This window comes from Schistocerca piceifrons, chromosome 8 (assembly GCF_021461385.2).
Source record: "Schistocerca piceifrons isolate TAMUIC-IGC-003096 chromosome 8, iqSchPice1.1, whole genome shotgun sequence".
NCBI lineage: Eukaryota > Metazoa > Arthropoda > Insecta > Orthoptera > Acrididae > Schistocerca > Schistocerca piceifrons.
Genome location: NC_060145.1, coordinates 204,723,245 through 204,749,432, shown reverse-complemented (window position 1 = coordinate 204,749,432; position 26,188 = coordinate 204,723,245). Strand labels below are relative to the sequence as shown.

The 26,188-nt window shown below is 41.4% G+C and overlaps 1 pseudogene; it reads left to right on the top strand.

Annotated features, from left to right (window-relative positions):
* The window catches only part of LOC124712202, a 56,780-nt pseudogene extending 32,112 nt beyond the window's left edge, over positions 1-24,668 (top strand).
* Positions 24,669-26,188: the final 1,520 nt, after the last annotated feature.

Here is a 26,188-nt window from a genome sequence, read left to right as displayed (position 1 = left end):
TCTTAGAGTGAAGCTTGCATTTGATGCTATAGCTGATATTTAAGTAGCATTACTTGAACCCTGCACTAGAGACTTGTATACAGGTGTGCCAGTCATAAGGACGAAACTAACTTCCGTGTAGTGTGTCACTGCCAGGTAACACAGCTCAATGAAACTTGGACCATGAGTGGAACGGACTGCTAAACTATAGCAGAGATAGTAACTGAAACAAATAAGCAATGAGACGAACAAAAATGATATTTTTATTCAAGAACAACAATGAAACTAAAGTCACCGCTACTTACTGTAGATGGTCCGCTGGACATTAAAAATGTAGGACATGGTTCTCAATAGGATATGTGACGAGCACGGACGACAGTGGATGCTCTACAACGTGCTCCTATGCTGGCCAAAGCGTTGACAAGTAGATTTTGTGGTAGGGCCTTCCATTGTCCCATTGGTTTTGTTGTCAACTGTTGGTTGATGGCTGGTGCATGTCAGCACGCTGCAACATGTAATCTCAACGATGCTACATGTGATCGGGGGACAGACCGGCCATACCATTCGCCGAATGTCCTCTCGTTCCAAGTCCTCTTCCACCTGCACAGTTCGATGCGGTTGCACACGATCATCTACAAACCTGAATTAAATGCCGAAAGCACTCCTGAAAAGACTCACATGAGGAAGGAGTACAGTGTCGTGAAACGCTGATGAGTGTAACGTGTTCGAAGGTTTGCAGCTCGGCACACCCATGCAACATTATGTCTCATCACACCATAACAGATGGATCGCCAAAACGATCGAGCATGCTGGGTGTCTCTCAAATCGCAATAGATGAGAACACGCCATGCACCCTGGAGCTATGCTGAACATGGTCGTTTAGGTAGTCAGGGTGTTACGGTGTGTGGAGGCATAATGTTGCATGGGTGTACTGATACCCAAATCTTTGAACACGGTACACTCACCGATTAAAAGCCAATAGCCAGCAGGCTTTTTGGCGACATCCACTGGTGTCGAATCCTGCTAATGGAAGCAGCTGCTCACCCTGGCTGTTGCCTGCTTCAGCCAATGACACCACAGCATGTGTTTTTAAGTCACCTAACATACCCGACACGCTGAAATGAAGGAACTCTTAAAAGGTTTGTAATATAAAACAGCAACCAAGTACGAGTATAGTTTAGAAAAAGTTTTTTGAAATTACCAGTTACTGTTTTCGGTCATGTCTTCATACGGCTCTTACAGACCTTCTTCTTTGTAATCGTTGCTGAAAATAAACAATTTTTTCGTTCAAAATTCGGTAACCTTACGAGATATTTTTATCTGTTTGACCTTCATTGAAACAAACATAGAATTGTAATAAAAGTAATGAAACGAGAAATGAGGAAAAAACACTCTTGGTGTATATTCCTGAGCGAAGAATTCGACATGGAGGGGAGAGTAGGGCAAAACTGGCTACGCGGATCAAACCGTGTTTCTCCAGATATTTCTGCTTCGTACCGTCAATGTACGGAAGTACAAGCGGTCGGCATTTCGGGGAGTTCGTCATTGCCAAATACTTGTTCACTATTTTCATGCTATTTTGGAAATTTCCTACGATTTGACGCTTCGTGGAACAGTGCTTTGTAGAGAAAATTTACTTGATATGAAATAGGTGAATAATTAATTCGATTACTCCACAAAATTTCGAGCTTGCAGCTGTATAAATTCAGTTCTTCTTCTAATATTTCGGCTGAACACCGTCCAGCCATCTTCAGAGTGAGCCGAGGTGACTGACGCTCCAGCACTTGCTCCGTCCTTTTAAACTCGATGACCGAACCACTGCGTATGCAGTCAAAGATACACAAGGCGCCAGAGACGTTGATAGGCGAAAAATAGGTGTAGTATAGCACTGAAATTAAATCTATGGATCCGCAGGCGATCCACATGGTGATATTGATGTGTCGCGGAGAGCTACACCGTCGCAACGTCTTTGTGATTTAATTACCGAAAAAGCCGGAATCCATGATTTGTCCAAGCTGAAGCCGGTGTACGATAATGTCGAAATTTTAGCCTCGACTTCATCTTTCTGGGACTCAATAATGTAAGAAGCAACTTAAATTCGGCTGGCGACGAATTTAATTAATGGAGATAGCGGCTTCAGCTTGGAAAATTCATGTAATCCGGCAATTTCTGTAATTACATCACAAAGACGTCACGACGGTTCAGCTCTCCGTGACACATCGATATCACCCTGTGGACCGACTGCGCAGTCATAGATTAAATTTCCATGCATATCTTACACCTCTTTGCCGCCTACCAACGTCTCTGGCGCCTTGTGTATCTCTGGACGCATGCGCAGTGGTTTGGTCCTCGAGTTTAAAAGGACGGACCATGTGCTGGAGCGTTAGTCAGCTCGGCTCACTCTGAAGATGGCTGGACGGTATTCAGCCGAAATATTGGAAGAAGAAACTGAATTTATTTGGCTGCACACCCGATATTTTATGGAGCAATGATTGCGCTACGAAAACATGAAGATGCACAAGAATTCGATTACTGTTTTTCAGTGTGTTTCGATGTTTGTATGATGAATATAATGTGGAAGCTAACTTTCCAAAGCCATTTTTTTCCAGGTTTGCACTGTGTGACAAAACTGAGTTCACAGGTGGGGAAAACCAACCGAACCTAGTTTTGGTCCACACTTTATAGAGAAACAGAGTACCAAAAGACAAAGCATGGCAAGAAGAAGTATCAGTAGGTGGGACATTTCATTACGATGTCGCTCAAGGCAATGTACTCCAAAACAAAGTTTGTCAGTATTCTACAACAGAAAATTTTCGGGTATCATAAGATAAATTGGTAGGTGCTCCGTGGAAGTCGGAAGTGACACTGGACGGGTTGCTTGTGGTTGGTGGAGTTTCTGGTACGCCATCGTCATTAGAGAGAGAGAGAGAGAGAGAGAGAGAGAAAGAGAAAGAGAGAGAGAGAGAGAGAGAGAGAGATAGAACACTGAAAGATCAATATCTTTTGACTTCAACGGGTGAAAAATACGCAAATAAGGATGCATATTTTGTAATATGCTATATTCAGACTCATCAATCAATGGGGCAATGATCTAGTATCTACCTTGTCGTGGCTGTACTCATGAAAAATTTTCCAATCTTGAGGAAGGAGACAACTTACTCGAGTGTTATTTCCGTTCTCAATAACGTGGTTTTTAATTGTATTACGAACTATTTCTGTATTAGAATATTATAAAAATTGGAAGTTTCTTTCGAAAACTAGTTTTGGTACTTAAATAGATTTGAGGTTTCCGTAGTAGTATTTTTAAGGCTTTCTATGTAAATTCATATATTTTTGTAGAGGGGTAGACCTTTTCTCTTGTTTTCATGTTTATTCATTCATTTAAATGGGTGCCTCTTTTTACCCTTCACGTGGGATAAAGCTGGATATTTTGCATCTTACAAGGTTGTTATATTTTATGCTGATAGACTATCCCCTTGTTTTACTGGAAATGACCATTCAACTCGTGTGTGAGGATTTGTTACTTGTGGTAATTATGTGTATTGGCCGTCTGTAGTTGATGAACAACCGTATACCTATTGTAAATACACCAAACTTTCTGTGGATATGAGTTAGGGCATGATTGCTGAATCGGATTGTTCACATGTATGGAATGTGGTCCATACTGAAATGTGAAGAGAAAGAACAACAATATCGCTGGTGAGACTCCAATTCGATTACATCTTCTGCTCATTTTATTATCCACGAGGTCAATTTTCAGGAGGTACGGATTCTGCAGGAAGTTGGAAGCTGTGGCCGAGCCAACAGCATAGTCTACGGCTTTTAATATTTCCGCTACGAAAGCTGTCCATCTTCACTGTTTGGGTCCGCATTGTATAATGTGAACTCCCTCGACCATAAATTAGTCTCTCTTTAAGGGTTCTGCTGAAGCAATTATAGATTCTGTGGAGTATTACATACTGGATTAGAAAGTAAAGCTAATATTCGTAATAACAGGCAACATACTAACATATAATTAACTAGGATGGTTTATTTTAAGTTGAAGCCGCATTAGTACCATGTTGTTGAATATATAAGAGATCTGACTAACCTTACTTTGAAAACTTATAAGTAAATGAAAATAATTTATATGAATTAAAAGTTGAGGTAGTCGCTTTTGTTCTACTTTCACCTATTCGAGATTTTGGAACTTCCAACACGTGAGTGCTGTTAAGTTCTAGAGAAGCTAGTTGAACGCACACCATCACAGAGTTTAAGCTCAACATTTATAAAATATCGCCCAAGTCCTCACAACTAACAATATGTTTTAGAACGATTTTTTTTATCCTAGTACACAAAATAGCCACTACAACAGGCCACAGCAGGGAAGCAAGGATATCTATAACAGTCATCGCAAAATAGATTTGAATAAATCCGAAACAAAATGGCTCTGAGCACTATGGGACTTAACATCTGTGGTCGTCAGTCCCCTGGAACTTAGAACTACTTAAACCTAACTAACCTAAGGACATCACACACATCCATGCCCGAGGCAGGATTCGAACCCGCGACCGTAGCGGTCACGCGGTTCCAGACTGAAGCGCCTAGAACCGCACGGCCACATTGGCCGGTAAATCCGAAACAGGTTATGCTTTGATTAAAGTAACATTTGTAACCCGTGTTTGTGGTTGGTTGCTGTTTCAAATTATATATTTTATAATTGTGCACCATAATACAACCACGGTTCTCATGAGGTCTGCTTTCTACAACATAACTTGAAGTATACCTTTTTAGTGCGCCACGCCAAGGACTTGACCTGATAGCAAAACAGTGGACAGCGCAGTGGCTGACACGCTTACGATGCAATACACCACTGCTTTTAGCTTCCACAACCACCGGGAGAGTGACTACGTTAGCAGCTTGCACCGTAGGGGAACACTCTCTCTTTCCGCCGGACAGAAGCAAAAAGAATCTGCAATAGCAGGGTTAGGAAAACCATTAAAATATGTCACCACACATAACTACATTCAAAGGTCGAGAAGCAATAACTGACGCAATATTTATCCTTAACTCTTTCATGGTTTACTATCCAAGCTTGGAAAACAAGGGAAATTATTAATGCAGTTCATTGTTTTAATTTATATGGTTTTTGTGTGAGTCACTTCCAATTTGTGCAAGCTTTTAAATATTGACATTGATGGATTTCTCCACTGTACCTGGTTAGTGATTTAGGCTTCTAAATACGGTATTATTATTGGTTCTATAAAAATATTGCAATTAAATTCTAATTTCCATGTTCTTGTGCAGTACACATGATTCCACAAAACAACCTTTTGCTTTAGTCACCCAAGCCATAAGAGACGCAAATATGTGTCATGGGTAAATAATGAACAGTTGTCACTCGTCCTGATTGATCCCACCAACCGATTATTAGCTAATGATTTATGTATCATTTATGAGAAGCGTGATTTTGATCTTATCAACGGTTCATCATTCATTATCATTGTAGTACTTCACAAGTTTATCAGAAATGCTTTAATATTATCTGATGCACTATTTTCGCAACTCTACGTAATTTACGAAAGAGAATAAATGGAGTTTTCTAGATATGCAATTATTCCTGTCAGTACAGTATTATTTATATATTATAACTAGAAAAATTTGGAAATGATACATTGTATATGCCTAGAAATAGATACATATATGGTTGTCATCTATATATAATTAATACATTGTCTATAAATTGATAACATTAAGGGAGAGAAGAGAGACATTTCATATCTATTTACACAGTGCCTAAAATTTCTGAATTTATCCTCATATTTGACATGAAATTAAGGAACTCCATTTATACTTCACTCGTACCTATAGCGATTAAACAATTTCATAAGAAATGTAAAAATGCGTATTTACGTAAATTAGCGAACTGGTGATATAATGGAAATGATGAAAAGAGAAAAATAAAGGATGTTAATAAAGAGTAGCCATATGAAAATTTCAAGAAAATATGGAAAGGCGTAAAATGGACATGAGAATAAAAGTGAGACACTGAAGAATGGCTCAATACTGACGATCTGTTAAGAGTAGTCACTGAAATCGTTAATAAAAGCAGTGTGCACTGTAAATATTAGAAAAGTGTTAAGCAGGATGCAATGGAATTAAAGCTGTAGAATTAAATGCTAACAAAATGTGAATTGACTGAAAGGAAAGTGTGTGTACAGCAGAATGGACGAAGAGTGCCATCAGATTAGTGGAAGAAATGCTAATTGAGGATTTTAAAAAGTGAATGTAACACTGTGCATACAACAGCTAGAAGAGAGACAGGTATCTACAATATTCAAGTAGGTGGTATGTGACATATAAATGTGGAAGAAAAATGCAGTTCTTTGCTGCAGGGCAGAATCAGACTAAAAGTGTGTGCAGATGTTAACTGAAGGGAGAAGAGGATAAAATGGAAAGGCTTTCACCTTTACATAATAATAAGCTTAAACTGCCCGGCAAACATCAAAACACTAAAGTTTTAACTTCTATATGGCACAATAATTTCACTTTTTCGATGAGTAATATCTGAATTACGCATAACGAACTGTTGGATTTTACCTCGTTTAACGACTTATCCTCTGACAGTATGAAGTGAAACTATTCGGTTTCTCAGTAAATACTACTAACCATACCATCACACTAAAGGAAGAGAGGATGAATTTTTAAGAGATTCGTCGTAGGTCACAACATGATTAATATCACTGTCGATGTTTTTGATTATGTAGTGAATAAAATAATCGTAGAGATGGATGCGCTCGTGGCGACATCCAATAATAAAATATTCTCGACGCAGCAACGGTGACACAACTAAGATCATCAAGCCAGAGAGCCACAGAGAAGCAAAAAGGGAAATTCAGTGCCTTTCACTACTACAATACGGAGCAAAATGAAAAAAAAAAAGAAAATGCGGAACGTACAGTGATCAACATGACAACAATAAACTGCGACGCAGATTCCGTCTCAGCACTTAAGAAGGGACTAAACTTTGATCCTTCAGCACGAAATATACCATTCGCTGACATATTAAGTGGTACTGAGCAAGCACTGTGTAAGTTTGCTAGTGATAATGCAGAAGAAATTCTTAGAGAAACGAGCAGCATTCTTATAAAATCCGAGCCGTTAGCACCAAACGCGACTGGAGTTCAACGCGATGGCCTCCATACGCTTTGCAACGATCCTCTCATCGTCGTCTTGCCAGCTGACAAGAGCAATGCTGCCGTCAGGATGAGACCAGCCAACTAGCCACATATGTAATAGCTCTCTGAAGCAGGGTATTTTCCCATATAGACTGAAGGATGCCATTGTTAAACCACTGCATAAAAAAGGGGATATGTCTAATGTCAGCAAGTACCGCCCAAACTCTCTTCTGACTGCCTTATCCAAAATTCTTGAAAAAGTAATGTATTGTAGAGTAGCTTCACTCCTTTGTAAAAATAAAGTTTTAACAAAATGTCAGTTTGGTTTCCAGAAGGGTTTTTCAATGTAAAATGCTATATATACTTTCACTAATGAAATATTAAATGCTCTGAGTAACCGGAAGTCACCCGTTGAGATTTTTTGCGATCTATCAAAGGCTTTTGATTGTGTAACTCATGGAATACTTCTAGATAAGCTCAAGTACTGTGGTATGAATGAGGCAGTGCTCAAATGGTTTAAATCATACCTAACTGGAAGAGTGCAGAAAGTTGAAATGAGCAGTTCACATAATATGCAAAAAACTGGTGATTTCTCAAACTGGGGAACAATCAAGAATGGGGTGCCACAAGGTTCGGTCTTGGGTCCTCTGCTGTTGTATATATATATTAAGGACTTGTCATTCTATATTCATGAAGATGCAAAGCTAGTACTTTTTGCCGATGATACAAGTATAACTATCACACCCAAAAGACAAGAATTAACTGGTGAAATTATAAACGATGTTTTTCAGAAAATCATTAAGTGGTTCTCTGCAAATGGGCTCTCATTAAACTTCGACAAAACACAGTATATACAGTTCCACACAGCAAATGGAATGACACCATTAATAAATATAGACTTCGATCAGAAATCGTTAGCTAAGGTAGAATATTCAAAATTTCTAGGTGTATGCATTGATGAGGGGTTGAACTGGAAAAAACACACTGAGGATCTGCTGAAACGTTTGAGTTCAGATACTTATACTATTAGGGTCATTGCAAATTTTGGCGCTATACATCTGAATAAATTAGCTTACCACGCCTATTTTCATTCTCTGCTTTCGTATGGCATCATATTCTGGGGAAACTCATCATTGAGTAAAAGAGTGTTCATTGCACAAAAGCGTGTAATCAGAATAATTGCTGGAGCTCATCCAAGATCATCCTGCAGAGACTTATTTAAAGAGCTAGAAATCTTCACTGTAGCCTCACAATATATATATTCACTTATGAAATTTGTCTTTAACAATCCGAACGAATTCAAAAGTAATAGCAGTGTACATGGCTACAACACTAGGAGAAAGGATAATCTTCACTACTCAGGGTTAAATCTAACTTCGGCTCAGAAGGGGGTAAATTATGCTGCCACAAAAGTCTTTGGTCACTTACCTAATAGCATCAAAAGTCTGACAGATAGCCACATAGTATATAAAAGGATATTAAAAGAATTTCTCAATTGCAACTCCTTCTACTCATTAGATGAATTTTTGGATATAGTAAGTGGGTAATTTCCTAACCTCCACAAAAAAAAAAAAATTATTGAGTGTCATGTAATATTTTGTGTAATGTACACCTTTTATTAACCTGACACGTTACACATTATTGCGAAGTGTCATATTGATTATCTATGGAACAAGTACTAATCTAATATAATATAATCTAAACTATGACGCGAAAATCCGATGGACGCTGAAAGAAGATACGACCAAAAACTGCCTCGGGACTCAACAACAAGAATAGTGAGAAAGACTTCGGAGCTTCTCAAACGTCGTCGCTGGAAGAGAGTGTTACTAAAAGCTTCCTCCATCAAGCATCCACACCGCCCACATTGTAATGTCTGGCCAAGGTACATGAGAAGGATTCATATTTAAGTCCTACAGTGAGCACCATAGCGACGCCGACCAATGGACTTGCAAACACTTGGCCAGCCATCTCCTGACGCACGTTGGAGATAGTGCGTATCTTATAAGGAATACGGCCGATGTCATTGATTGAATTAAACGCCTACGCCTTGGTGAAGGGAATATTATGGTTAGTTTTAATGTGGTTTCCATCTTCACATGTGTGGTCTGTCACAGACTCTGTGCGACTGCCGTCCAGTCTCTCTGGGGACGCTATCGTGGATTGTTTCATGCGTACCCTTAAGTCATCGTGTTTTTTAACATGATGGAGAATACTGCAGCCAGGCGGACGGCGTCGCGATGGGGAGTCAACTAGCTTCATTGGCAGCCTACCGCTTAGTGAAAAATTTCGATTACATAGCCTTGAAAACAGCTCCTGGGAAGCCTAGTTCTTATCGCTACGTCGACGATACCTTAGTTGTTTTTAACGCTACGTCAACGATACCTACGTCATATACCGTCATGGACATGAAGAACTGGAAGACTTCCTGGAACACGTCAACATCCAAGACCACATAGAGTTCACGATGGAAGTTGAAGGGCGATTCCTTAGCGTTGCTGGACGTCTTTGGAACCCGTAAACCCAATAGATGTGTCGGGTACGGCTTTTTCCGCAAGCCTACCCAAACGGATCGGGATCTGCACGCCACCAGCAATCACCACCCACCACATAAACGATCTTTTCTGAGCGCCTTGGTGTACTGAGCTGAAACCGTCTCGGACGCCGAAAACTTGCCCAAGGAAATGAGCCATATACGTAAAGTTTTGAAGGAAAATTGTTACTACAACAGGCAAATTTCGCCATCAGTTTCGTCTAAGCCGTGAAAGCAGAAGACCTCCGGAGAAGACTCGAAGAAGATGGCGTTTATACCATTTTGTGGCCAAATGACAGGGAAGTTTAGCCAACTCCTAAGAAGCATAAAATTTACACAGTCTTCAGGATCCCAGAAAGATCCGGCAACTAATGAAAACTATGAAGGACAGTGTACGCTTCAGAATATTTGGAATGCTTCAGAATATTTGGAATGTGGAAAATATCTTATAGGTGTGGGCAGTTTTATGTCAGTCAGACTGTCCGCAACGTGCATCAAGTGGGCAAGTAATTGCAAGTCCATTGGTCGGCTACGCGATGGTGCTCACTGTAGGCCTTAAATATGTATCCTTCTCATGTACCTTGGCCAGACATTACAATGTGGGCGGTGTTGATGCTTGATGGAGGATGCTTTTAGCAACACTCTCTTCCAGCGACGACATTTGAGAAGCTCCGAAGTCTTTCTCACTATTCTTGTTGTTGAGTCGCGAGGCAGTTTTTGGTCGTATCTTCTTTCAGCGTATAGAACATAAAAGGTGTTTCCACAAAGGCTATCCCGAAAAATCAACTGTAGTGGAACACGCAGTGGAAAACGGACACCGAATTGCATTCACTATAATTCTGTTACTATACGGACCAACAGCTTCTGGAACAGCGTAATATATGAAGCAATAGAGATCAAAATATCGGGCAACAACCTCAATAAAGACGATGGATAGCAGCTGAGTAAGTCCTGTTACACAGTGATGAGGGAGCTGAAGCGAGCGCGGCCATCGCGCAACCAAAACAGTGCCGTACATGGTGCGGGACAGGACACCAGTGAATTCACTGGCGGCGGCGGCTACCAGAGCAGCGATTTCGCATGACAATCAACCACTTGAAAATGACAGAGCAGATCCAAGCCGAAAGCCGAGTATATTTTGTTAAGAAAATTGTAAACTGATAGATACTACCACCGCATTAACATACCAAATTATTCTGCAGTTTATACGTCTACTAAAACGTGTAAGACATTTCACTGATGTAAATAGAATGGGAAGTCATCTCAAAAAAAGGGAATTACTGGCTGAAATAAGACTCTAACATTGTTTATCCTGTAAGATTTAAAGTTGTGTATTACTTTCGGTAATAGAAGCTAGTTAAAAACCACATCACTACTGCATTAACAGAAAGGAGTTGGGATGGAGGTTCTCCAAGGTACGCTCTTGCTGTCGTCCGTTGTCACTAGGGAAGCGTTTACCAACCAGTGCGTTTACGTGCTAACAGGCGGAGGCAGTATCGTCCGCGGCGTACAGCTGCTCGTGGGTGGAGGCAGATCCGAATTTCAAACGTGTCCTGAGGATCGTCATGTGTCGAGCCCAGAAGCCGCTGGTTCTCACTGCTGGACACCTGTACGCCATAAACCGGGCCGCCTTTCTCACGGTAAGTATAAGTCGGGGCAATGACTTTGCAGAATAGCGCCGCAACAGCGTCGTTTTCGCCGGTGTCTACAATAGCGTTTCGTTTCTTGGTATGATAGCCGTTTGTTTTGAAAGCTAGTGATCCCTCGTTGGCACTAGTCAGTCAGTCAGGAAGCAGCCGCCAGCCAAATCGATCCTGTGACATTTCATGAGTTCCTAGCCAGGAGTGAAATATATAGTTTCATCTGTGTGCTTTGGTAGTTTAAATCTCTGCTTGTTAATCTAATTTATTAGACACCCTTCTTGCGTTTTTGTCAGTGTCTGCAGTGAGTGTCAATAGCCCTTTATTTGTCCGTGTAATGTAGTTTTCGACGATCTTTAGTACGGATAGAGCCTGTGATTTCTGAGAGTTGGTGACACTTCACTGCCAGATCAGACTGTGTTGGCTTCCGTTACACAGCTTGAGGATTCAATGGAAGGGCTTCACTGTTTTGGACCGTCCTTGGGGATCCCACTGACGTCCAGCACGACCCACGAGTCTGCCGACAAGTCCGTACTGCTGGTGAGCCCAGCAACTGCACGTATTGACCCCTCCTTTGTGGTTGAGTGCGAGGTTGCCTCGGGACGTGGCCGGCTACAAAAGACTTCCTTGGGGACAGACAAGTAGGTTCCAGGTGCTGCTTGTGGCTGACACTGAACTCTCAGACGCAGTCGTTAGTCCTACTTCAGAGGACAGAGAATGGGATTGTTGGTATTTGGGAGTTCCAGTGTTAGGCTTGTTATGGAGCCCCTAAGGGAAATGGCTGCCAAGGAGGAGGAAAGCCATATGCATACCGGTTGGAGTCATTCCAAACGTGGAACGGATCCTTCCAGATGCCGTGAATAACACAGGGTATAGCCAGTTGCAGGTGGTGGCTCCATCAGCACCAATGATGTGTGTAGCTTTGTATTGGGAGAGAGCGGCTATCAGAAGTGGTAAAGGCTGCCAGTCCTACTTGCAAGATGAAAGCAGAGCCCACCATTTGCAGCATAGTCGACAAGACCGACTGTGGGGTGGAGGGTATGAATCAGAGGCTCAGACAGTTCTGCGACCGCGTACGCTGCAGATTCCGCGACTTGCGCGATAGAGTGCCTGGGTTTCGGGTTCTGCTAGATAAGTCAGGAGTCCATTACACACAGACGGTCTGCACAGGTAGCAGCGGCTGTCTTTCTTAGGTTAGAGAGTCTCGCGGAACACAAAACGGGCTTCAGTCTCAAAGGGTGCAGGTCGAACACAAGAAGAACGTTGATCCTGGAACCACTGCTACAACAATTGTAAATTGTCGTAACTCTATTGGGAAAGTTCCAGAGCTCCAAGCGCTAAAAGAAAGCACTAATGCTCAAATCGTTACAGGCACTGAAAGCTGGCTGAAGCCTGAGATAAGTTCAGCCAAATTTTTGCGAAGATCTAACGGTCTTCAGAAAGGCTAGGCTAAACACAGTTGGCTGTGGCTTATTTGTTGCTATCAGAAGTAGTTTATCTAGTAGCGATATTGAAAGTGATAGTTTTTGTGAGTTAGTATGGGTAGAGGTCATTTTTGACAACCGGAATAAAACAATAATTCGATCCTTTTGCCGACCTCCCAATTCACATGATACAATTGAGTCTAATTTCAAACAGTACCAGACTCGAACAATTATAGTTGGCTGCGACTTCAATATACCCTCCATATGTGGCGAAAATGCATGTTTAAATCCGAAGGTACGCATAAAATATTATCCGAAATTCTGCTAAACGCATTCTCTGAAATTTATTTCGTGCCATTAATTCATGAGACCACTATAATAGTAAACGGTTGTGAAGACACATTGACTTCTTAGCAACTAATAATCCTGAGCTAATAATGAGCATCAAAACCGACACTGGGATTAGCGAAACCAGGGCTTTCGTAGCGAGGCTGAATAGCGTAAATTCTAAATCCTACAAAAATAAATGCAGATGAAAATTCACGTGAGTACTTCCTGAGAGATAATCTCTTCATTTCAGATTAACAACATTAATGTAAACCGGATGTGGCTTAAATTCAAAGAAATGGTAACGACAGCAACTGAGAGATTTGTATCAGCTTAACAAACGACGGAGGTGATTCCCTCCCGTACGCAAAACAGATCAGAACACTGTTGCAGGAACAACGAAAAAAGCACGCCAAATTTAAACAAATGCAGAGTCGCCAAGATTGACGTTCCTTTACAGAATCTAGAAACTTCGAGCGGACTTCAATACGAAATGCTTACAATAGTTTCCATGACGGAAACTGGCAGATAACACAAAGATATTCTACTTGTATGTAAAAGATGCTAGCGAAAAGACACAATCAATACCTTCTCTGCGCTATAACAGTGGAAATACTATCGATGACAGTGCTTCTACAGCGGAGTTACTGAACACTGCCTTCCCAATTTACTTCACCAAGAAGACGAAGTAAACATTCCAGAATTCGACTAAAGAACTGCTGTTAACATGAGTAACTTAGAAGTAGATATCCTTGGAGTACTCAAGTAACTTAAATCACTTAATGTAAGCAAGTCTCCCGGTACAGCCTGTATACCAATTAGATTCCTATCAAAGTATTCCGATACAATTGCTCCATACTTAGCAATCGTATACAGCTGTATGCTCGACGAAAGATTCTTATTCAAAGACTGCAAAATTGCACGGGCCACACCAATTTTCAAGAAAGGCAGTAGGACTAATTCAGTACCAAATTAAAGGCGCATATCCGTAACGTCGATATGCAGCAGGGTTTTCGAACATACATTGTGTTCGAACATAATGAATTACCTCGAAGAGAACGGTCTATCGGCACACAGTACGGGTCGTTCTTGTGAAAGGCAACTAGCTCTTTAATAGCACAAAGTGTTCATTTACATCTACATCTACATTATTACACTGCAATCCACACTTAAGTGCCTGGCAGAGAGTTCATCGAACCATTGGGAAAAAGGAACACCTTCATCTTTCCATTCGAGCTCTGATTTCTCTTATTTTATTATGATGATCATTTCTCCCTACGTAGGTTGGTGCCAACAAAATAATTTCGCATTCGGAAGAGAAAGTTGATGATTGAAATTTCGTAAATAGATCTCGCCGCAAAGAAAACCGCCTTTGTTTCAGTAACTGCCACCACAACTCGTATATCATATCAGTGACACTCTCACACCTATTGCACGATAACACGAAACGAGATACGCTTCTTTGCACTTTTTCGATGTCCTCCGTCAATCCTACCTGGTAAAGATCCCACACCGCGCAGCAATATTCCAGCAGAGGACGGACAAATGTAATGTAGGTGGGTCTGTCGCATCTTCTATGTGTTCTGCCAACAAAGCGCAGTCTTTGTTTCGCCTTCCACAGAATATTATCTATGTGGTCTTTCCAATTTAAGTTGCTCGTAATTGTAATTCCTAGGTATTTAGTCGAATTGACAGCCCTTAGATTTGTGTGATTTATCGTATACCCAAAATTTATCGGTTTTCTTTTAGTATCCATGTGGATGACCTCGTACTTTTCTTTGTTTACTGTCAATTGCCACTTTTTGCACCAAACAGAAATTCTCTCTAGATCATTTTGTAATTGGAATTGATCGTCTGATGATGTTGAGAGCTATCGATAAGGGACTTCAAATTGATAACGTATATCTGGATTTCCAGAAGGCTTTTCACACTGTCCTTCACAAGCGGCTTGTAATCAAATTAAGTGCTTATGGAATATCGTCTCAGTGCCGTGTGGCTATTGCCTGCCGTCGGGTAGACCGTTCGCCTGGTGCAAGTCTCTCGAGTTGACGTCACTTCGTCGACTTACGTATCGATGGGGATGAAATGATGATGATTAGGACAACACAACACCCAGTCCCTGAGTGGAAAAAATCTCCGACCCAGCCAGGAATCGAACCCGGACCGTTAGGTAAGACGTTCCGTCGCGTTGACCGCTCAGCTACCAATGGCGGACATCGTCTCAGTTATGCGACTGGATGCGTGATTTCCCGGGAGGAGGTCGTAGATCGTAGTAACTGGCGGAAAGTCATCGAGTATAACAGAAGTGATTTCTGGCGTTCCGCGGTATAGTGTTATAGAGGCTCTTCCGCTGCTTATCCATGTAAACTATTTAGGAGACGGTCTGAGCTGACGCATTAGGTTGCTTGCAGATGATACGGTCATTTATCGTTTAGTGAAGTCATCGAAAGATCAAAACCAATTGCAAAATGATTTCCAAAAGATATCTCTATGGTGTGAAAATTGGAAATGGACCACAAATAATGAAAAGTGTGAGGGCATCCACATGAGTACTAAAAGGATTCCGTTAGACTTCGGTTACACGGTAAACCAATCAAATCTGAAGGCCGTAAACTCAACAAAATACCTAGGAATTTCAGTTACGATCAACTTAATTTGGAAAGAACGCATGGAAAACGTCGAGTGGAAGGCGAACCAAAATCTGCGTTTTATTGGCAGGACGCTAAGAGCAGATGCAACAGATCTACTGAAGAGAGAGCCTATACTACGCTTGTCCGACCACATTTGGAGTACTGCCGCGCTGTGTAGGATCCTTACCAGATATGATTAACGGAGTCATCGAGAAAGTTCAAAGACGAGCAGCAAGTTTTGCATTATCGAGACCATCAAACTAAAGGTATTTCTCATTGTGGCAGGATCTTTTCACGAAATTCCGATCACCATATTTCTCGTCCAAATGAGGAAATATTTTTTTGATCGCGACGTACATAGGGAGATACGATAATAATAAAAAACGGGAAAGCCGAGCTCGCACATAAATATATAAGTATTCGTTTTTTCCTCACACTCTTCGAGAGTGGAAGAATATAGAATTATTGTGAAGACGTTTCGTTTAACACTCTGCCAGGCACTTATATGTGTTTTGCAGGGTATCCATGTAGATGTGGATATAGATGTAAGTATACATCTCTAATAAGCAGGCCCTGTAAACTGCGCCCAGTGAAATCTACGCTCAGGGAATATCAACGAAGCACGCAGAGGAACCGAGAGCTCTTAGATTGGTGGTCTATCTTACAATACAATGATGCAGAGGACTGGAGATGCTCGAGAAAGAATGGTAATACCAATATTTTTACAGTCATAAGTGACCATAAAGTTTTTTCTTATCTTTCTGACGCCATCTTCATCTTTTTTCCTTGTTCATGTGTCCCGCATCGGCGCGGGGTCGGTATGGCTACCAGAAAATGTGGCATGCTTAGCTTAAGAGGTAGCTGGATGTTCTTAATTTCGCCACCTCGTTACTCCCGGTAAATAATATGTGTGCCCCAATTGTCTGTGTATAGGATCATTCATGTGTCTGCGCATCGTGTAACTGAGTTGGGTCTTGGGATGCAATCTGGTATTCACCTAATGCGGAGTGGAAAATCACCGAAAAGCAGCATCGAGGCCGCCACACCGGCCCACGTCGTAAAACCACCGGGCAGTTTTGATCCATGACGGTACACCTCCCCGTCCCGGAAACGGGTATCTGTGACGCAACCAAAAAATGTTCACTTCTGACTGGCTCTTAGGAAATTACAGAGGAACACATCGAAACCAAACTGCAAATACGATATTTACACTTGATAAAACTACTTCCAATTACACATAACACTGATATTTGGTTCACACCCAAGGGTCAGTATGTAAATGACCTGTCGAACTAACTAAAAGGCAGAAGTATGCATGTACATTTGTGACATAATCTCCTCATTCCACTCCAAGCACAATATCCGTATGTCCTCTATATGAGACTTGGCACATGAAAACAGCTTTCTTTATATTGGTAATTATTTTTGTGAACATCATTGTGAGTAAAGAGAAGTGGAAAATAAATGAGATTATAATATTGTTTATAAAAGTAAGATACTCATTAAACCCACGCAATATTCACCGTAAAATGGATGGTATATTAACAAACAACATTTTAAGACAACGTTGTACAAAATTAATTTTGATATTAGCATAGAGCATACATCGTAAAAGGAGGAAAAGCAGATTTTAAACATTAGAAAACCAGTATCAGTGTAATATAAGCACACGAGGCACAACTTAAAGCTGTAACTAGAGTCAAATATTCGTGATTAACCGTTCGGGTGACATAACGTAGACAGCCAACGTGACGCTGCGATTGAACCGTTGTACTTCACAGAGAGGATTACTAATGATATTATAGAGCGCGTCGTCCCAAGAAGAATCGGGCGTCGCATTACTACCTCCCTCACACACGTCGTGATATGATTACTACGAGAAAATCAGTGATATTAGATGTTATACTGAGCTTTAAAATATTTCTTTCTTTCCACGCGACATCCGCGATTTTAACAGTAGGTGGAGAAAGTGATTCTAATACCAAAAGTACCCTCCACTACACACCGTAAGGCGGCTCCCGTCCTAGAGATGTAGATGTAGATGTAAAAGTGAATATTACGAAAGTTAGATTGGTACTAAGGCTGGTTGTTCATCGGTCATGCACTGGGATGGACGAGGACCCTCGAAGTGCGGGTAGTCCGTGACTCACACACAGCGTTTCCGTTGGTCAAGGAATCTCGTGGCGTAGGAACATAGTGAATTAGTGAGCAGATAGTTTCCAGGAATACATGACGCAATTCTCATAGATTTTTGTATGGGCTAAATTTCACAGACGTCCACGGCATATTGTAAATCACTATCTTCTTCGTATCAATAACGACTATGTTGTTCCGCAACAGATGATGTTGTGGCTCTCTGTCAATATGCTGAGTTACACAAAATAGTGAGAAATAAACGTCCTATGGAGGGCATTTGGTTTCAATGTCTGAAAAAATTCATCACACCCTGGCGTTGGTCAGTATGTAAGTCTCCATACACATGCGATTCTCCTGATTAGATGGTGTTTAAATGGATGAATATCTTATGAGTTTAGGGGCGACTAAGCGCATCATGTATAGATCATGATCGTCCAGTTTTTGGTGAATACTTATGACCACGTTACAAAGTGCATTTCACTGTCGAAAGAGTTAGTCTCACTGTCAACATCGTGGGAACCCATCTGGCACAAACCTTTTTTAACGCCAACACTTTCAGTATTCTGCAAGCACTTACTTCCCCTATCCCAATGTAGCGTGACAATTCGTTCACTGTGATGCGTCTGTCAGCAGTCACCAGTTCGTTAATGCTCTGCATATTGTCTGGAGTGTGTGCAGTACGAGGCCTGCCGCTGCGAGGACAATTCTCAATATTCCCGTGCCCACTTTCATCACGTAACCTGCTTGCCCACCGACTAACTGTACTGCGATCGACAGCAGCATCTCCATTCACCTTTTTCAACCTCTTGTGGATATTTCCCACTGTATCGTTTTCACAGCACAGGAATCAATGACAGCACGTTGCTTCTGACGAACGTCAAATATAGCAGCCATCTTGAAGACATGATGTGATGGCGACACTCATGGGAACGGGTTGAATTAAGTTTGAAAACAAGCGGGAAGGATGTATCAACACACTGCAAAACTTTCACACATGCAGAATGAAAACTGTATTTTTACAAAAATAGTGTGCATTTCTTTTGGCGTGACACTCGTATTTTCCACATTCACCACGAAGCTGCCACACAAAGTTCTAAGCATGTTCTGACTGTTGCCACTTCCCATCTCTTTTTACCCTTCTGCCTCCTTAACCTGTCAAGATCTGGCCTTGTCTAACTCAGCATGAAGGTCAGTAATTTTCCTCTCCTGTTCTACGAAATCACTGACGAGTCTTATTTACTTCCCCTACTTCCACGCCACCCACATGGAAAAACTTCAGCACCTGCCATGCCAAAGCCATGACCTAACAATTCTATGGCAAGTCAAGCACTTTTCGCTCATGATAAATGTAACAGTTTATTAAGAATAAGTCAGTTAAATTACAGATAAACACGAAAGTATGATTCTAAAAATTTGGCCTATGCGCAACTGTTCAAATGGTTCAAATGGATCTGAGCACTATGGGGCTCAACAGCTGTGGTCATCAGTTCCCTAGAACTTAGAACTACTTAAACTTAACTAACCTAACGACATAACACACATCCATGCCCCAGGCAGGATTCGAACCTGCGACCGTAGCAGTCGCGCGGTTCCGGCCTGCGCGCCTAGATACGCAACTGTATGTAAACAAACTCAACAGTGCAAAGTTCCTGAAACAACTTCATAAACTCTACACTACTTTCTGGAAATGTGAGTTAAATAATGAAGAGGTACGCTGCAGTTAAATTGCTGGAGAGAGCAAAGAACAATTAAATGAAATTCTGTAGATTTGCTGTGGTAAAACGTAAACAAAAAATACGACTATAACCCGACTGTACGATCTTTTCGGGTGATACGTTTACTTAGACTTCGTCAGGAAACCGAGTGAGACTACCGTCCGCAAGCACAATCAAGAAACACAATGCTACAGTGACATTTTACAGGCAATAACACAGCTATAACCGCAAAATATCTCATCTTCGGAGTTCTATACTAGAAGCACGGCCATTCAGCGGTAATATGAAGTAAAAGAATAGTGGCACGTTAGAAAGGTGGCTAGCATCATTGCAATTTCCATGATGTCGATCAAATTTCAGCCGTTTACGTCATTGCCTCTTTCCTCTTCCTGATTACAGGGACCATGAAGGTGCATTGAACATTCTTACGCAATACGGATATATTGTAGCAGACTGTTAGTCTTCTTGCCTTATGGTTCAATGTGGCGCTTGGTAGCTCCATTGCAGAATGATCTTTACACAGCAACATAATGGATACTCATTTGAGACATAAATGATACATGAACCTTTGTTGTGCTGTTATACTGTTTCACAGTCGTGCCATTAGAAAACTTACAAAGCCCTTGCATATTTCATATCTCTTATTACTTTAGTCTAGCCAACGGATAGTGAAAGGATAGGGGAAATGCCGTATAAGTTGGTATTTTATGTGAACGTCCATTTATTTGCTGTTATTAAATTGATTTTTCCCAAATTTGATATTGTTAAAACGTCGTTATTTGACCATCTAAGTATGGAATCCTATCGGAGGAAATTTCCATGGGCTGTCCGCTCTCAATTATTGTTAACAAGACCCTTTCAGAGATTTCTCATGTTGAAAACCATCTACAGTCAGTTTCACTCTAACCTGAAGCATAACTAATGTGACTCTGTATTAATACTCTAAATATTGCCATTTCTTCACAAGATTTGAACCTGCAAGTAAATAGCAATGAGAGCTCACTTTTATTGGGGAGATACTAATACAATGCTGTATATGAAGGGGATTCTAACATCCCTTAAAGTACTGTGACATTTTCAAGTATTCTGGTGTAGCCTACAAGTGTAGATTCCTCATCTCTTACACAGAAAACACGCGCTATGTGGACGTAAAGCGCACCTTGTATTGGCTGACAGCTGATAATCGAAACCAAGAACCACGAAGTAAATAAGCGATGATATCTTTAGAATCAAGGCACGTGTCTCAAAGCACTCAGCAGATGAAACCTACCTTATACGCACATCAAAAGAAGTTTTGCATCGCCTTAGTTCCTAGACCTCATGAGGATAGACGTTGACTGTGCACTTGCATCACATACACAGTCCCTTTGACTGTTCATAGATGTCACTAAACTAGCCCAAAGATGTGGCTTCTGAAATTTTCCCGTCGTATTTCTTCTTCTAATAATTTCCGGGTATGCAGCCGGATCCCGTCGACATTCTGCCACGATATTTCGGCCCAGTGACGTCCGCGAGATTCGGCATAAATACCGCGACTGCACCTGGGCTCTTCAGTAGTTGTGTACTCACCTGATGATGGCCGGACGTCTCTGGGCCGAAATATCGTGGCAGAATGTTGACGGGATCCGGCTGCATACCCGGAAATTATTAGAAGTAGCCCAAAGATGTAAACAATCATGCATGCGCGTATTAGGCGGAGGGGGTCCGACAGCTGATCAGTTCCGGTCATTCCACCAGGAAGGAGATACACGGCTCGTGTTGTTTGTAGTTCAACCATGCCTAGACGGTCAATACTGCGGTTCGATTGCGTCCGCATTGTTACTTTGTGACACGAAGGGCTCTCAACAAAGGAAGTGCCCAGGCGTCTCGAAGTGAACCAAAGCGATATTGTTCGGACATGGAGGCGATACAGAGACACAGGAACTGTCGATGCCTCGCCCACACCGACCAAGGGCTACTACTGCGGTGGATGACCGCTAACTGCGGATTATTGCTCAGAAGAACCCTGTCACCAACGCCAGCGTGTTGAATATTGCTTTTCGTGCAGCCACAGGTCGTCGAGTTACGACTCAAATTGTGCGCAATAGGCTGCATGAAGCGCAAATTCACCCCTGACGTCCATGGCGAGGTCCATCTTAGCAACCTCGACAGCTTGCAGCGCGGTACAGATGGGCCAACAACATGCCGAATGGACCGCTGAGGATTGGTATCACGTTCTCTTCACCGATGAGTGCCGCATATGCCCTCAACCACACCATCGTCGGAGACGTGTTTGGAGGCAACCCAGTCAGGCTGAACGCCTTAGACACACTGTCCAGCAAGTGCAGCAAGGTAGAGGTTTCCTGCTGTTTTGGGGTGGCATTATGTGGGGCCGACGTACGCCGCTGGAGCTCATGGAAGGAGCCGTAACGGCTGAATGCCATCCTCTGCTCCATAGTGCAATCATATCATATCGGCAGCATATTGGCAAGGCATTCGTCTTCATAGACAAGAATTCGCGCCCTCATCGTGCACGTCTTGTGAATGACTTCCTTAATGATTACGTCATCACTCGACTAGGGTGGCCAGCATGTTCTCCAGACATGAACATTATCGAACATGCCTGGGATAGATTGGAAAGGGTTGTTTGTGGACGACGTGACCCACCAACCACTCTGAGGGATCTACGCCAAATTGCCTTTGAGGAGTGGAACAATCTGGACCAACAGTGCCTTGATGAACTTGTGGACAGTATGCCACGATGAATACAGGCATGCACCAATGCAAGAGGACGTGCGATTGGGTATTGGAGTTACTGGTGTGTACAGCAATAAGAACTACCACCTCTGAAGGTCTCGCTGTATGGTGGCACAACATGCAATGAATGATTTTGATGTGCAAAAAAAAAAAAAAAAATAAAATAAAATAAAATAAAAAAGGGTGGAAATGATGTTTATGTTGATCTCTATTCCAGTTTTCTGTGCAGGTTCCAGGACTCTCGGAACTGAGGCGATGCAAAACTTTTTTTGATGTGTGTCTTTGCTGAAAATCGTATTCGAATAAGAAAGATGTTTTATCTGCTGGCAGCAACGTTTCATTATATTATTTCTGCGGAAAGCAGGTAGCTTTTCAGTGAGTGAGATATTATCCACAAACAGTGACAATGGTCGAATAAGCACGTGTGAGTTGAGCATGAATGTCGTAAGATTCAGAAATGTTTGCGAAAAGAAAATTAATGACGTGGGGATTTGATACTAAGACACGTTACGATTCAAGAAATAAGCATGATAGTTCACAATAGAAGTTGCATATATCATTCGTCAGACTACGTACACCTCCACATATTTTCGGAAATATCGAAATGGAATCGTGTGTATATCGTTGACAAATCCATGAATTATTATTAAAAAAGTAGAAACGTTACTTGGGACACCATCTACACCCACAAATGGCCTAATAAAATACCAAAATTCGACCTTGCACATTAGACAAAGTGTCTATCGCATAGCAGAAATCTAATCGCGTGTAGGAGGAGAAAACACCTGCAGAGCTGAAATCATATAAAAAGGAATTACACCACTGGCACACTTGTAAGCAATGTCTCAGTAATACATAAAACTCTGACTTTAACGCATGGGACAAGTTAGTTACTATAGTCACTGACCGTACGAAGAAGCAGCGTACAGCTTAGTTCGAAGTAAAGCTAAGAAACGCATGCTTCCCTGTCGGCATAGGCCAGGCGAACTCAAATTTTAACCGTCCCGCGCCTGATTGGTTTTCGGAGTCCTGCCTTCAGCGACTAACAGATTCATTCTCCGTAGCTCCAACAATGGCGGATTCGCAGTAGATGCACAGGAGTGTACGAGAAATTCTACCGTGTTCGATAGCCAACTCAAAGGAATTCTGTTGTGCCGTTCTTAAAATCATACCTTTCAGCGTCGAGTCTGGTTGCACCTCTGGGAGTAGTACAAATGTACAGTGGGGTGCTTAATGAGTTTCGTCTCGTTACGCTTTCTGATTGTTTCGGCCCGAGGAGATTTATGTCTTGTTATCTTCTGACTGTGTAAGTGAACGAAGGAAGCTCGAAATGCAAAAAGAACGTGAGCCAGACAATGCTGTTTTCTTACACCGTTGCTGCCTGTCGGATTAGTCCATATTTTCTTCTAACTATTGATTTTAATGCTATACTCCCCCAGTTTCGCAATTTTTGTAGTTGCTCACACATACTAAACTACATCACTGAGGTTGCCTGTGAGTATTTCTTCACGATTCTACTCCTGTTTTTGCAGATTTGCTTGAGCGTTTTATTATTTACGTTTTCGACATTTATCTGTTTTCAGCAAATATCTTTTAATATGTGGCTTTGGATTACTGCTCTCCCTTCAATCAGGTAAATGTAAGAGTACAATAATTAAAATTTTCTTATATTCTTACTTCGTTTTGTTGAATCTAAATTAAGTTGCACGTAGTCAAGAATTCAATATAGCTCACTCTGGGCCCGTAACTAGAATATATATAAATAACATTTACTAGTCCATTACCAATTCTGTTTGTGAGCTAGAGATAACTCGAGAAACCACTTAATGCTACTGGTTGCTTATTTGATATTAAATGTTCAGAGTTTCACATTCATCTTCCTACAGTGAAACAACTAAGTGCTTACTGGCATACTGTTTAATAATGGAAAGAATATATTGATACAGCTTTTACTAATAAATATTTATAGCTTTTTCAAATATGAAAGCAGTTATCATATCTATGTGATTCTTTGGCTACAGTAAAATTCTGGCATGTCACTTGTTTAATGTGCTCGTCATGAATTTTCTATTAATATTCCGACGCTGTTATCTCAAAGTGATATCTTAAAACAGTTTTTTTTCCGAAAAATATCGAAACTGTGTGTGTTGAGAATTTCATATTGTAACAAAATTCTGTATGAACAAAGAATTCAGGTAGAGTTTTGTAGACATCACAAAACTGATTAGTAACTTTCAATAACAGAAATACTATTTAGTAAGAAAACAATGTATATATATATTGTCTATGCAGTTTTCTCATATTTTGCTGTTTTCATTGCAGTTGGTGAATACATCTTACTCATACTACGCAATGTTGGGTCAGATGAACAGGCGTTCAGCGCAAGTTTAGCTGTGAAACCGGTACATCAGTGGATGCCGACTTGGACACTAACGCAATGTTTTACTTGGACGACACACCAAGCAGTTTAAGTGAATGGTTGTAGGAAGATTAATCTGAATACCGGATGCCGCACACTGTGTTGAGTTACCCAGACTGACACAATGTGTACATTGGAGCTTCAACCTAAGCCAATAATTTACCCACGACAATTTTGCAAAACTATGGCACAGAAGAAAGTTGCGTGAAATAATAGATTCTACAAATTTTGAATGACCCTTGCCATTTGAATGCAAATATTAAGGAAAGAGTTACATGTAGGATTGGTACGTAACGAACGAATAACTTCAGAGGGTGACACAGATGATGACAAGCTTCCTTTTCTGTCCTCGAAATTTTTCGCACCAGTATTTTCTTATGAATCTCCCTGTGTGACACATAACATTTAAATAACAACACGGTAGCTCAGATATTAACGTCATCTTCACCATGAGCAGAAAATCGATTACCAGAGCACAATAGGCGTCCTTTTATCGTTTTAGTCATGTCTTTATGTAACGGGTTGTACCTACTGTCAAACGTGTGAGCATTTCTTGAGTCTTAATTTGTCCTGAAAACAAAGAGAATTTTGTAGACGTTCACATCTTTAATGGTTTCTACTTGATTTCATTTTTGTTCTTTATTAACGTGCTTCCGGAATTTTGTTATGGTTGTTTGTTATCATATATTAAGCAAGCATAAAGCAAAGATATAATATCCAACTCAGTTTTATTAGTATTATGAATTGCATAACTTCCAAAAAAGTGTTTTTCTGCTGAATGTAATACGGTAAGGCATAGAACTGCCATGACGAAGATCTTTTGCTGCATGAAATGATTACACACAGAAGAGACAAAGAAAATGGTACACCTGCTAATGCCAGCCGCTGTGACCGATCGGTTCTAGGCGATTCAGTCAGGAACCGCGCTGCTGCTATGGTCGCAGGTTCGAATCCTGCCTCGGGCATGGATGTGCGTGATGTCCTTAGGTTAGCTAGGATTAAGTAGTTCTAAGTCTAGGGGACTGATGACCTCAGATGTTAAGTCCCATAGCGCTTAGAGCCAATTTGAACACCTGCTAATATCGTGTAGAACCCCGGTGAACACGCAGAAGTGCCGTAACACGACGTGGCATGGACTCGACTAATGTTTTGAGGCAGTGCTGAAGGCAATTGACACCATGAATCCTGTCCGTAAATCCGTAAGAATACGAGGAGGTGGAGACCTCTTCTGAACAGCACGTTGCAAGGTATTCCTGGTACGCTCAATAATGTTCATGTCTGGGGAGTTTGGTGGCCAGCGGATGCCTTTAAACGCAGGGGTCCCTAACCACTCAACTGCACACGCCCCACATCATTACAGAGCTCCACCAGCTTGAACATGGATTCATGAAGTTGCTCCAAACCCGTGCACGTCCATCCGCTCGATACAATTTGTACGAGACTCGTCAGACCAGGCAACATGTTTCCAGTCATCAATAGTCCGTTGTCAGTG